This window comes from Gorilla gorilla, chromosome 8 (genome assembly GCF_029281585.2).
Source record: "Gorilla gorilla gorilla isolate KB3781 chromosome 8, NHGRI_mGorGor1-v2.1_pri, whole genome shotgun sequence".
Lineage (NCBI taxonomy): Eukaryota > Metazoa > Chordata > Mammalia > Primates > Hominidae > Gorilla > Gorilla gorilla.
This window is the reverse complement of record NC_073232.2, coordinates 23,570,823-23,584,662: the sequence shown is the minus strand read 5'-3', so window position 1 is coordinate 23,584,662 and position 13,840 is coordinate 23,570,823. Positions and strand designations below refer to the sequence as shown.

Genomic DNA, 13,840 nt, shown 5'->3' with positions numbered 1-13,840 from the left:
TGCCTGGCACGCAGGTTGCAATGAGATTGGGGAAGCAAGGGTTGTGCGTTTGTTAATTCAGAGATTGTATGAAAATGGAAAGAATTAGGAGGAGGTTGAGGTTTATACTAGTATTATTCTCTCCACATTTAGAGAAGGCTCTTACAGTTCCTTTAATCCAATACTACACAAAAAAGGCCTCTGAGAGGCCGGGCGCGGTGGCTCACGCTTGTAATCCCAGCACTTTGGGAGGCCAAGGCGGGCGGATCACGAGGTCAGGAGATTGAAACCATGGTGAAACCCCGTCTCTACTAAAAATACAAAAAAAAAAAAAAAAAAAAAAATTAGCCAGGCGTGGTGGCTGGCGCCTGTAGTCCCAGCTACTTGGAGAAGGCTGAGGCAGGAGAATCGCGTGAACCCAGGCGGCGGAGCGTGCAGTGAGCCGAGATTGCGCCACTGCACTCCAGCCTGGGTGACAGAGGGTGACTCCGTCTCAAAAAAAAAAAAAGTCCTCTCAAAACTGAGTGAGAAGCTGCGGGCTTATAGGACTGAAGTTCGGTGCTGAAATTGCTTAGGGGACCCTTTTCAGTTGCCTCCTCTTTTTTTTTTTTTTTTTTTTTTAAGAGAACAGGGGGATTTAAATCTCCCTGGTATGGTTTCCATTAGAATGGAAGCTCTTTGGCAGGTCTGCCAGGACCATTTATCACCTTGTCCCTGGTACTCAGACCTCAGTGCTGGCAAAGGTGGGCTCATGAAGGCTGGCTGCACAGGTGGGTGGCTGGCTCACGCGCTTGGTCCCGGAGGTGGGGGAGAAGAGATGGGTCCACCAAATGGTTCTTGCAGTTCTCCCCATCCTGCCCTCTGGACATGGTTGTGTTGCGGCACAGGCCGTGTTGTACTTGTGGCTGATCTTGATCGATTCTCTTCTCTGCTCCCTGTGCTGGAGCTAGACATCAGTTTTTTTTTTTTTTTTTTTTGAAGTTCCACAGGTGATTTTGATGTGTGAGCCGTGGTTGAAAGCCACAGCTGGACTGCGTTGGAAGGGAAATGGCGGTCAGCTTAGGCCAGTTGGTTCACATGGAAATCAACAAAACCAGCGTGGCTTTGAAGGATGTATAATTCTGTTACTTTTTTTGTTGGACCCACACAACTTAGCAGTTGAAGTTTATTATTAGTTTTTTTTTCTCCTGCGTTTTCATCTCCTAATTTGGGCTCCCCTTCACATAGAGCTTTTGGAAGCAAATAAGAATTCAAGTTCATCAGGTAGATTTTCACTACACCTGGCAGAACATATTAAGGTGTTGTGCTTTATAAAATCCAGCCAGAAACTATAGGTGGTCTCCAGCTCCACACACTTAGCAAGCCCCCTGCTCAACTCCCCACCCAACCCCAGTTTTCCAGTCCTTCCTGCGTTCACCAGAGGCACAGTCAGGATCACCTTAGACGCTGAGTTCAGAAATGGAGAAGGAATACAGTTAAAAAAAAAATCAAGATCGGGTGAGCAGTAGCCAGATGGCTTCTCCGCACAACTCTCTTTCTGGATGCTTCTGGAAATTGCCATCCAATTTTGGTCATTCTTTTGGCTGTATAATAATTCAAACGGTGCTTTGTGAATAAGTTACCTTTTAAAAGTTATGCATTTTAGCATCTGTAGGAAGGTCAAGGAATTATTTTCCTTTTACACCTCAGGGTGAAATAATTTAATTAGGTTATCTTGTTTACCCTGAGTCTTCTGAAAGCTAGAGGGAGCAAATTGGAGCTTTTGAAAGAGTGTGTGTGCGCGTATGTGTGTGTGCGCGTGCACGTATGTGAGTGCGCGTGCACATGTGTGTGAATGTGAGCACGTGCACGTGTGTGCACACACACACACTGGTAGGGGAGGCAGGTGATTATGGGTTGTGTCATGAATGCCCAAGTCTGGCGGTGCATTTAATGGGGTAGTCCAGGGAAGCAGGAGGAAACTGAGGAACAGGGAGGGCAAGCTTGAGGAATTAGGGAATTACCTGGACTCACGGAGAGGAGCTCAAAAGACGAATTCAATCTTTTTCTAAAAACATTTTAAACAGTGGTTTGCCTGACTCCAAATCAGGAAGAGACAGCTTTACCTCATCTCTCCTGCCTCCTAGCCTGTGGGCTCCATTAGCAAGGGATGAACTATCGAGTAAGAGCTGGCACTCTGGCATCAGGTGGACCTGGCTGGGACCCGGCTGGGTCCTGGCTAGGCCCCTCCAATGGCATCACCGTGGGCAGGCTGCTAATCCCCCTGGGCCTCAGCTACTCCTCCGTCAATAAGGATAATAATACCTCCCTCACAGAACTGTTGTGAAGGTTGAGATGAAATATGAGAGTGTTTAAAGCAGTGCCTGGGTTGCAGTAAGCACTTCGAATGTTAACCAGTAGTAGCAGTCGTATTTTTGTGGATTACCTGCGAACCAAACCATCATCGTTGATATAATTTCTGTTACCAGTTTTAAACAGTTAAATGACAAAGAATCCCATTTTAATCAAGACGTTACAGTAGAGCACAGACCCAACCTGGTTGGGTACTTAGTAGGGAGAAATACAGGCTAGAAATTAATAATTATGCCCAATACCAGTGAACAGCTGTTTCCGCACTGTGACCAGTTTAGTACAAATAAAAATGTTTATAGACTGCATCTTTTCTCCATGCACAATTTATTGAGGTATTTCATCACTTTAACAGATGATAATTGAACATTTAGTATTCCTAGCCTTGAAGATCCAGCGAGGTACAAACCAGAAATGGCCCTGGCCCCTAGGTAGCTAAATATCTAGAGGGGAGAAGATCAAAAACACACGTGGGGCTGGCAATAAATTAAACAATTACAGATGGTGAGAGTTGGGAAACAAGCTTAGGACAGAGATTGACCACGGAGGGACCCGTGTTGGATTGGTGATCCGAGAAGGTGATGTTGAAATACAGACTGAGAAGGTGAGGAAGAGCCAGGGGTCAGGAGAAGTGTGGGAAGGGGGCTGGCTTGGGAGGGTCATGCGCTCCAGGTGGGGACATCGTGTGCACCAAGACACGCAGCCCAGAAAGAGTTTGGTGTGTTCCAGGAATGAAGGCAGGCCTGTGTGGCTAAGGCGCAGGGAGCAAGGTGGCGGAGAGACTGGCATGAGGCATGAGAAGCAGGCCCCGGTCAGATCAGCTGGGGAGTGAGGGCCACTGCCAGGGCATTGGAGAAGCTATTGAGAGGCCCTGACAATCCCATGGGGGGAAAGTCCATTCTTAGTGCACGTTTCCTGCTTTGAACCTTTTCTATTCAATAACGAAAACCTGGGTACTATATTTGTTTTAGCCACAAAACTATCTGGGTATCTTTGAGAAGTGGCACTTGCTGAGGTGGCCTTCTACATCTTTGCCTGCTGTTCCATGGCAGGATGCCTTGTGAAGCCAGGTGTGGCCTGTGGCCCAGATGGACCCGGGAGATCTCAAGTGAGGGGCAGTAGCACGGAGCACACAGTAGGTGTCAGTCAAGTCTAAACGTTGCGCACGGCTTTGTTTTGTCCAGAGCTGAGCTCTCGTTAGGTCGGGGCTTGACAAATATGAATATTTTGGCCTGGGCTGCTCTCTGGCATGCTGAGTGGTGACTGGTGTATTTCCTTTTTCAGCCAGAGAATCCTGGTCAAGCCCTGAACAGTCCAGAAACTCTGAGATCAGCATTTCTAGATCTTCTATGCATTTGGGAGGAGTCACCATTGATGACTTTATCAATTGTAAATTTCCGATATCAAATTACTGGCCTTCCAATCAGTCGGTTCTGATGACAGGAAGGACGAGGGCTCTGGAAAGTCACTTTAAGCTAGTCATTGTTAGTCAAATAGTGCTGTTTTTGTATATCGAGTATTGAGAAGGGAATGTGCTTGGTCTGACTTCTCTCTCTGCTTCGTCACCTGCCAGTCCTGAGGGCCCCAGGCAGCAGTGCAGCTTTAATGTGGATTCCTATGGATCGGAGGTGTCCTAGGGCTCACGTTGCTATTCTGCATTGCACTTGCAGCCAGGTAAAATCAGATTTCTCCTGTTTCCCCTTTTGGGGGTGGGGTGTGTGGATTTGAAAGGCCTGTCACGTGTGGCCTGATTGCACTGCCCAGTGTGGGTGGGTGGGGATGTGTGTGTGTGTGTGTGTGTGTGTGTTAAAGATGTCTGCAAGTTTAGCATTGGCCTGTCCTGATTAGTGAGGACCTCTGATTGCCTAGGCCAGGGCTCAGGTGAGGATACTTTGACGCTGAGGGGTGAACTTGCTTTCTGAAGGCACAGAGCCTCCTGGGTGGCAGAGCAAGGACTGGGCCTGGCGTTTCTGACGTTTAGACCTGTGTTCTTTGATAAAGCCATGATATTTAATTGTAGAGAAAATGGTTCCGCGGCAGATGCAGTGAGGAAACAAATAATGCCCAATTTTTCCAAGTCACTGAATCGAATCTTTATCTCAGAAGTGAACATTTTAAGAGAAAACAAAATTTATTTCTTGCTAATGAGGTGGGAACAACTTATTTAAAAAAATGAGAGTGAGCAAAATAAAACTAGATTAAAGACAGAAGTAAAATGCTTAGAATAGTTTGTTTTATAATCAGGCATTAAAATATGTCAGTGGGAGTATGATTCCAAGTTCATAATGTCATCACTACTTAATTAAAATAATAGATGTCTTTGTAAGTCTGCTTTTGTTAGATAATATTATTTAATCCAGTAGTCAGTTTTATAATCAGTGTTTTTCCTTGAGGTAAAAAAACATCGTATGACTTCATATTATTAAACAACTTTATAATAACAATGTCCTGTTTCCTGAACATTTATAAATTCAATTTATATCATTTAGGCTTATGGGTGCTTTTCTCCAAGTCAAGATTATGACTTTGGTTATAAATCCCTCTGGTTTGAGAAAGTAGTGATTTCTTAATACTTGGAAGATAGTTTTTATAATAATTAGTTGTATATTTATAATGTAAAACAAAGAGCTCAACTGCTTATGACTAATCTGAGCAGGCATTGTTGTGTACTGTTGCTATGACAACTAATAATTTGGGTCTGACATTGACAGGTAACTTGTTAGACCATAGGAGCTTGCATACTCACAATTGTTCTATACTTGCTTTAAAAAAATGCCTGAATCAGTCATCAGATGATGGTGTATTATTGACATATTTTTCATCCACTTGATTAAATGAGCTTATGGTTGATATACTTCTGTGAACTTCATTGATCGCCCATCACTGCTTCTGCTCACCCACTTTTTTGGTAGAGGATTGGAGGGGATAGCGTTTGTCATCTACCTTACCACAGGAAAGAAAGGGACAGTGTAACCCTGTTTTGAAATGTTCTGTTGAAACTTATTAGCTGCTTGGTACTGGTACTTCCTGTTTCCAAAACCAATGTTTATGCAACGGTACACTCCATTATGAGATTATTTATTGCCTAAAGCAGAACTCCTGGCATGTTTGAGACCCTGCCCCTCTCATTTGTGCCAGATCCCCAAGTCTCAACTGGTCCAGTCCATTTCACACCAGCAGTACCAGCCTTCATCCCTCTCCTGCCTCCCTTCTGTTGGGTGGCAAAGACCTTGTTGGGTAAATAAGTTTAATCTAATGGTTCTCCCAGCTCATTCCTCCTGCCCAGTCTGAGTTCCGGCCCTTATGACTCTCTGACTGTCATTGTCTTGGCTTTGAATTACCTGGCACCTTTGCCCTGTCTGAGCAATGCTAGCACTCACCTCCCTTCCTTTAGTAAACATACTCATGATGGGTGTCATGTTTCTCATGCCTGCAGTGCTGTGAACTGCAGTGCCATAAGGTAGGTGGGAAGTATTCGTGGGGGAGGTGTGTTTGTGGAGTAAGGCAGTGGGAGGGTAGAGGAAAAGGAGATAAAGAAAAAGCCCATTTCTAACTCTCTGAACAGGCGAGGCCAGCTTATCTGAGATGCCTGTGATCAGGTGAGTCCATATCTACCATACATTAATTATATATGACATATGTGTGGCAGTGAGCCTCTTAGGATGGGCCAGAGGCGTCAAACCTTGCAGCAAGCCTGGGAGGTGAAGACAAGGAAAAACGGGCTCAGAAAGCTACCTGAACCCCCTGAACCACTTTAAAACGAGTCAGCCTGTTTGAAGCCTGGCCCTCCCATTATTAATTGTTATTAATTTTATGAATTTGGGCAAGTTTCTTAGCCTCTCTGGCTCTCAGAACCTACCTCAGAGTGTTGTAAAAATTCACTGAGATAATGGCAGTTAGGACTGCCCAGCTCAAAGCTAATATTAGTTAAGTAATTATTTTTGTTGTTTTTGCTGCTGAACTAAGGCCAGCTGATACGTGGCAGAGCTGGGCTGAGTTTCTCAGACTCTAAAGCTTGGGCTCCTTCTGCGAATCATACTATTACTGTTGCCTCATCTCTTTTGGTCAGTATGAAAGAAAAGTGCATCAGTTCTTAGTGTCTCCCCTGCTCTTTTTGCCCAGTTTCCTGTGTGGTGGGGTTAAATGGCCCTTGACTGGTTCCTGGTACCAGGGACCAGAGAATTTCCTTCTTACCCATTGTTAATTTGAGCTAAGGGTGTGGAATTTTGTTCAGCTTCTTAGAAAACTATGCAAATAGAATGATTGCTTTGGCATTAAGAAACTTGTTAACTGACTTTCACTATGTTTTTTTTTTTTAAAGGAGAATGCAGTTGAAGCTAATTTTATTTTATTTGTGGATAGAGAAACTGTTGGAACTGCTTTACAAAGTATTTTAGTAAGTGTGGGGAAATTTACTGTCTCGGTCATCTTTATTCCTCAGCTTTCATCATGATGTAGGAGAAAAACTTAACCTGTGAACAGATATAATTATTGAAGTCATCTTTAATTTGTATTCTCTCCCTCATTCACACACAGGTAAAAAGATTTGAGATTATTTTTTAACAATTGGAGAGAAGGGTAGTTTAAAGATTATTAGGTGGAAGAGAAGATGATGTCTTACTATCAGTAATATTAACCCAAATAAAACTGTTTAAATGTTTCCCATTTGGAAGGGATCGTGACAGGTGGTATAGAGCAAGCTCATCCAATGCACATTTCTGTTGGACGTTTTTGTGTGCTTTCGCTAGTCTCAAGAGAGCTGCCAAATTACTGTGGCAAGTTTAAGTAAGTGAATTAGGGCAGGATTTTCCAAGCTGCTAGGCAGTCTGTTAGTGGGTCATAAAATTAGTTTAGTGGGTCACAACAAGCATTACAACAAAGTGAAATAATGACTTTTTTTTTTTTAATAGAGTCTTACTCTGTCACCCAGTACAGTGGCGAGATTTTGGCTCACTGCAACCCCTCCGTCTCCCGGGTTCAAGCTTTTCTCAGGCCTCAGCCTCCCAAGTAGCTGGGATTACGAGTGTGTGCCTGGCTAATTTTTGTATTTTTAGTAGAAATGGAGTTTGGCTGTGTTGCCCATGCTGGTCTCGAACTCCTGGCCTCAAGTGATCCACCCACCTTGGCCTCCCAAAGTGCTGGGATTACAGGCATGAGCTACCACGCCTGGCTGAAATAATGAACTTATCAGAGTATACAGCATGTTGTAAAGGCTATGTATTTCTCCTGGAAACGTTGACTTCATTTTTTTTTTTCATTGTTGGGTGTGTGTGGGTACTGGATCACTGTATATAGATAAAGTGCGTTTGAAAGCCTCCGATCTGAGATATTTTAGAAAGTTTATCCGAGTTCTTTAGAGCAAGTCTAATTGCGCAGAGAAGGAAAGTGCTTATAACTGAGTCTTTCTTAGCTGTATTTCCATCACCATTGAGTGGATTCACTGTGACCCGTTTTAGGGTTTAGGACTTTGGTCATCACAGTGGCAATGTTTTGCAACATCCTCCTTCCTTCTGTGGTTCCCACCAAGATGTTCCCAAGCATCATTTCTAGGTGGGAGGGTCACACATGGCCACGCCAGTTATCAAAGGCAATTACACAGAGTAGATGTGATCACACAGACCGTCCTTTTCAAATTAAAAATGTTTTGTTTCTCTAAGGCTGTCATTTTTCTTTTCTCTACACTAAATAAAATAGTTCGCAATCCTTTACAATAGAACTACACCATATGTCACAGAAGGCAGGTCTCCGAGAGACTAAATTGTGGCAAAAGTAGACAGGAAGCACAGTCCAACCGCTGTAGGGTTGAAATATGAAAAGCTAGTGTCACAGGCCACCAAGAAGGTTCTGAAGCCTTTTTGGGGTGAATTGGGGAGAATTTGATAAAGCCAGAAAGGTACAAATAGGGACTATTGAGACTGGCATTTCAGTGGATTAAACTATAGAAGGAGAAAAAGAGATTCCTTAACATTGGTGATAATATGTTGTTATCAGGTATAACGATTTATAGTAATAGTAATACAGAGATTTTTTTTCCAGAGCTAATACATTTTGTAAGTGGAAAATAAGGTTTATGTCTTCAATTCTAAAGATTCATAGATGAAATTAGGAAAATAGTGTCCTTAAAAAAAAAAAGGAAAATAGTGTCCTTCCTAATTAACATGTCCCATGCACCACTGTGTTTATGTACTTTCTACTATAAACTGAATTTTAAAATCTTGAATAAAGTATACTCACAAATAATTGGAATCTTACTCAATTTGACATTTGCAAGATTATTGGCCGGGTGAGGTGGCGCACACCTGTAATCCCAGCACTTTGGGAGGCCAAGGCGGGCAGATCACCTGAGGTCAGGAGTTTAAGACCAGCCTGGCCAACATGGTGAAACCCCGTCTCTACTGAAAATACAAAAATTAGGTGGGCATGGTGGGCGCCTGTAGTCCCAGCTACTCAGGAGGCTGAGGCAGGAGAATCGCTTAAAACTGGGAGGCAGAGATTGCAGTGAGCCGAACTTCATCTCAAAAAACAAAACAAAACAAAACAAAAAAAACATTATAAACCAAAATGTAGAGAATGACTTTTAGATTTTGTTCTTTCAACTCTGAGTTGCCTCGGAAAACTTTTAAAAGAATTGTCTCATTTTTCATGGCCTTTGTACTACATTTTTAAGTACTTAATCCATTTAAGGAGGTAAAACTATCCTACTGTAATTACGCTGTTCAGATTAATTTTTTTAAGGCATAAAGGAAGTAGTTAGCTATGATGATCTGTATTTTCTTGTTACATAATTATTTTACAATTGTTCCTCTAGAAGTGATGAATGATTTCCTCTATAACCAGCTGTCAGTAAAAGACAAGTTTTCATTATGAGTATGTTAACGTGTCCTTTGTCCTTGTCCTTTTCATTTAGTTAAAGTAACCAGTAGCTCCTATTTATGTGAACTTAAAAAAGGTACTGTTAAAAAAGTTCTGACCTTTATGATAAGAGCTGTGAGTGAAGTCAAAGCTGATAGGATGCTGGGTTCTTGGGTAATGAATCCTGTTACAACAAAAGAAATGAAAGCATGACAACTTGGGTAACTCAGGGAAAGAAGCCGAGTTCTCCATTTCATGCGGACTTCATATCAGGTGGAGCGTTTACTTAAGGGGTGCCACGCCACCTTTTTCTGTTCTTTTCCTGAGTCATTACTGCTGCTGTAGGATTTAAATCCCTCGATGGTGTGTTGAGACTTTGGGCAAACATCACTTGACCGTAGAGTTATTAGGTAGGAACAGACTTGATTGCAATGCAATGAATTGCCAGAGTGAGTAACTTGATGGAGGATATGTATTGGTTCTTGGGGCAAAAGTCCTCATACCTGACAGCCGAGGACTAGAGCTGCAGACTCAGTGGTAGGTGGTGGTTCTCACAGACTTGTGTAGTGGGAGAAGGAGTGACTATTAAGGCTTTGTTTTGAGAGAGACAGACAGAGAATTGATTTGAGGATGGACGCTTACAAAGTAGACATGAGATTACTGCAGTAGTCCTAAATGATCCTTAAAAGCATCCTGTTGGAGTCAAGATGAATCGGATCACTTCACTTCTATAGGATCTGGATTATGACTGATGTCTCTGTTCCTCATCACTAAAATGAAGTGGTATTTCTCGAAGGCCTCTTTTAACTCCAGAATTACATGAATTTTTGAAATGTTGAATATTTTCTAAAACAGCCTCCTTTCCATTCCCGTAAGAAAAACGGTTGTTATGCTCTATAGACATGTGGCACCCGATGTCTGGGTATTTACCAGTGAGCTCTTTGTTTTTAGGCTTTCATCATTCTGTGTTCCTTGTTTGCCAAGTAGGATGCTCACTTGCAGGATGCGGTCATTTTCTCATTCAGCTTTTAAGTTTTCCTGTGTCTGTTACTGTCCATACAGATAGTGAAAGGCTTCAGCTGAGTCCTGTGGGGAGATCACTTCGAGTTTCTGGGTTTGGGTGTGCTGTGATGGGGTGACTGAGATCACTGTCGGTGGTGAATGAACGGTCTCATGGAGCTGGGGTTGCCCTGCTTTTGTTTACTCGTGACTCTACAGGGCAGCCTGTGGGAAAATGGCAAGGCTTGGCGTCCTGGAACCACAAGCCTCCAGAGGGAGTTGAATTAATGTGCAGAGTTGAATCAGGGAAAGTTCAGAGGCAGTGTAGTTTACTCCCTTATTCCAGTACCCACACTCACTACAAATGTGTTTACATTTAAACTTTTGCCAAAGCCCCCTTAGTTTAAAAGGGAGGCTTCACATAAATGGAAAAGCTGAGGCTAAAAGGCCTAAACTTCTCTCATCTTTATTGCTTATTGCAGCTTTTATTATAGATGCTGCGAGTACTCAGCACTTGTAAGAAACTCCCATTGCTCTTGTTTCCCTTTCAGCTTGGAGTTGGGATCCAGGGTAGTTAACTGAGGGGCCTGGCAAGCCCCTTGTCAGGAGGATGGCCTGCCTTTGAAGGCAGTTGACTCTTGTATGTGTCTTAGTCTCTTTAGGCTGCCATAACAGATGCCATAGACTGGGCGGCTTAAACAATAGATGTTGATTTCCTCACACTTGTGGAGGCTAGAAGTCCTAGATCAAGGTGCCAGCAGATTGGGTTCCTGGCTTGCAGACAGCCGTCTTCTCATTGTGTCCTCACATGGCATTGAGGCTGGGGAGTACAGGGAGAGAGATTGAGAAAGAAGGAGCTCTGGTCTCTTTTCCTCTTCTTATAAGGACACTGATCCCATCATGTGGGCTGCAGCCTCATGACCTCATCTAAACCTAATCACCTTTCAAAGATCCTACCTCCAAATACTGTCACTTTGGGGGTTAGGGCTTCAACATAGGAATTTTGGGGGGACTCAGCATTCAGTCGGTGTGTGTGCGTGTGTGCGCGTGTGCGTGTGCATGTGTACTTGTAGAGGAGGGTTGATTGTCCACCTGACAGCCGTTGCCATCCCCTCTTCCCTGCTGGATGCCAATTTGCATTTTTCTGGCACGTTTTGCGGCTAGAGTGGTCATGTGACACTGTTCTGGCCAATGAGGCGATGGAGGAAGGCCCCCGGGGCTTCTGGGAGTGCCTTCCTTCGCAGCTGGAGAGAGCCCTCCTCAGGGGCTGTCTCTGCCTTCCCTTCTTCCCATGTGTGCCTGGGGCAGCTGAGACAGGGCTAGGAGAAGAGCCCAGGTTCCTCCTGCCACCTCCAAGCGATGAAGCAGCCCTGGGCCAACTCCAGCATTCTCGTGTGAACTGCAGAGGAGCCCTGCGCTTCCAGCTACTTGCAGCCAGGTGCTGTTACCTACGCCCCAGGCACTCTCACGGACCTGTGTACAAGGGCACAAGTGCCTCCCCTGGAGCTGGCAGGAGGTGCGGTCGGAAGAGCATCTGGTCCCTGAGGCCTCCCTGTGCCTCCCCCTGGACCCCCAGGGTGTCCGTGTTCCCAGTTGTTGACCCTCAGGTGCGTCTGTCGCGTCTGCTCTCTTCTCCTCCAGGCTGGGAGCTCCTGGACCACGTCTTGCTCCCCTCTCGATCTTCAGGCCCACCCTGTGCTCCCCCGTAGGAGACATAGTAACTGGTTCAGCCAGCCAGGTTAACTCAACCAGCGAGCGCTGTGGGTCCTGGTCTTGCTGACAGCTGTTGCTTTACTCCTTTCTTGTTTTTGGTGTCCTCCCTGAGAAGCCTGCGTATTGGTTGTTCACAGAAAGCCCACCAGGTGGCCTGAAGAGAGGGAAGTGGGAAAACAGACTTTAATTAAAAGGGCCTGGGCCATGGAAATAGCTGTTCTCTAGGGTTTGGTTAGAGACAGACAATCCTCCAAAGACCCAGACAGAGATGTGTCCCAGTCCTCACGCTCAGTTTTCATTGCGGAAGCAGAAATCAAATAAGAGCCAACTTAAATTCTTTTAATTATGGAACATTTTAAGCCTACAGAAAAAGCACATCATTGTTACCGTTGTTTCTGGCATTAAGGTCTCTTTTTTCTTTTTAAGAGTGAAAAATGAAGTTTTCCAGACAAACCCTTAACTAATTCAGTATTTCAAAAGTGAAATACAGGCTGAACATCCCAAATCTGAAATCTGAAATGCTCTAAAATTCAAAATTTTTTGAGCACTGACATGCTGCTTAAAGGAAATGCTCACCGGAGCATTTCAGAGTGTAGATACTCAGAAATATTCCAAATATGCTAAAATTGGAAAAGCTTTGAAATCTGAAACACTTCTGGTGTTTCGGATAAGGGATGCTCAACCTGTAGTGAGTGAGTGGTTGGAAGTTAGAACATATTCTTCTGTAGAAACAAACCTGTTTGACCCACAGTTGGCCAATATACGGAGATTTGAGATGAAAAACTTACAAAATGATAGGATGACTGGCTGTCATTTTACCAGTAAGGAAACAAACCCAGAGAAGTGAAGTCAGGATTTAGGTTTGTGGACCTTTTATTTAAGGTTCTTTCTACTCTGCCATACGTTACTAGTGACTTCAGACAACAGTGTCGAATTTCATCAGCCAAAACCCACCAGGAACACAACGTGTAGTTATACAGAAGTTGGCTTCATTTAGCTTGCTTCTGCCGGGGCCAGTGTACCCAGAAGAACCCTGGGACTATTTTGGAAAGGCAGACTTGGGGTTGTTGTTGGACTGGGTGATTTGAAGGTGGAATTAGGGAAATGGGACCAGATCTGGGTTGGATGTGGCCAGGAGGCAGAAACAATTCAGTGATTGGGTATCCCAACAACTTTTATCTAGGAGGTAGGAGATTAAAGTAGAGTTAGAGTGGCCGTGCAGTAAAGAATTTGCAATCATACATGTTGGTGAGAAAAGGGGGCATCTGGTTATTTTTGCGGTAGTAATGTGGGCCCATCTGTGTCCATTTTTGAGCATTCATTATGTTCTGATGGGAATATGGGGGTCAGGTTAATTAGACTGGTCTTTACTTTGAAGGTTGGTAGGGTTGAATTTAATTTGTTCACCAACTTACTTAATTTCATTCTGAATGCTGATGCTTGAGGAATAGTAGGTTTTAATAGGAGCAAGATGCAGTGGGAAGTAGGGACTTAGAGGATGTCTAAATAACCGTGTCTGAGCAGTCACTGGTTTTTAAACATTGTAGCTGCTCAATGGTAATACTGCAAATTTTAAAAAAGGCAGATGGGTAGTTTTCGCCTAGCTTGAGAAGCTTTAAAAATCATCATGACGACTGTACTATCTTAAAACTTGATCGGCTATAGAAGCAGATAAAACTGTTGAGCTGTTATTAAAGTGTACTTACAGTTGAAACATATTAGTCTTCAAAGATGCCATCCAGTTACTGATCCAGAGGTAATGTTAATGGTGGTGTTACAGTGCCAAAACACCCACAGATCAGTGGAAAATGTGGACAATCAATTTAGAAAATTTGCAAAGCAGTCAGAAGTGAGAGGCAGTGTTGGGTAGTGAAGAGTGGACCAGACTCCAATCTTGGTCCTAGTCCAAGCTTTGCCACTGTGTGGTCCAGAATGTCTTTGCCACTCT

The 13,840-nt window shown here is 43.8% G+C and overlaps 1 protein-coding gene across 12 annotated transcripts in view; it reads left to right on the top strand.

Annotated features, from left to right (window-relative positions):
* Window positions 1–13,840, top strand: part of FAM107B (family with sequence similarity 107 member B) — a 254,614-nt gene that overhangs the window by 213,122 nt on the left and 27,652 nt on the right. The window contains exon 1 of one of the 12 annotated variants that reach the window (XM_063709900.1): window positions 3,912–4,002. The exons of 9 other annotated variants lie outside the window; for them this stretch is intronic. The gene's annotated coding sequence lies outside the window, so the exon portion shown is untranslated. Of the gene's footprint in view, window positions 1–3,911; window positions 4,003–5,908; window positions 5,928–6,700; window positions 6,725–13,840 lie in introns of those variants that run through there. 2 more of the 12 variants (XM_063709905.1, XM_063709903.1) reach the window with 2 other exon arrangements.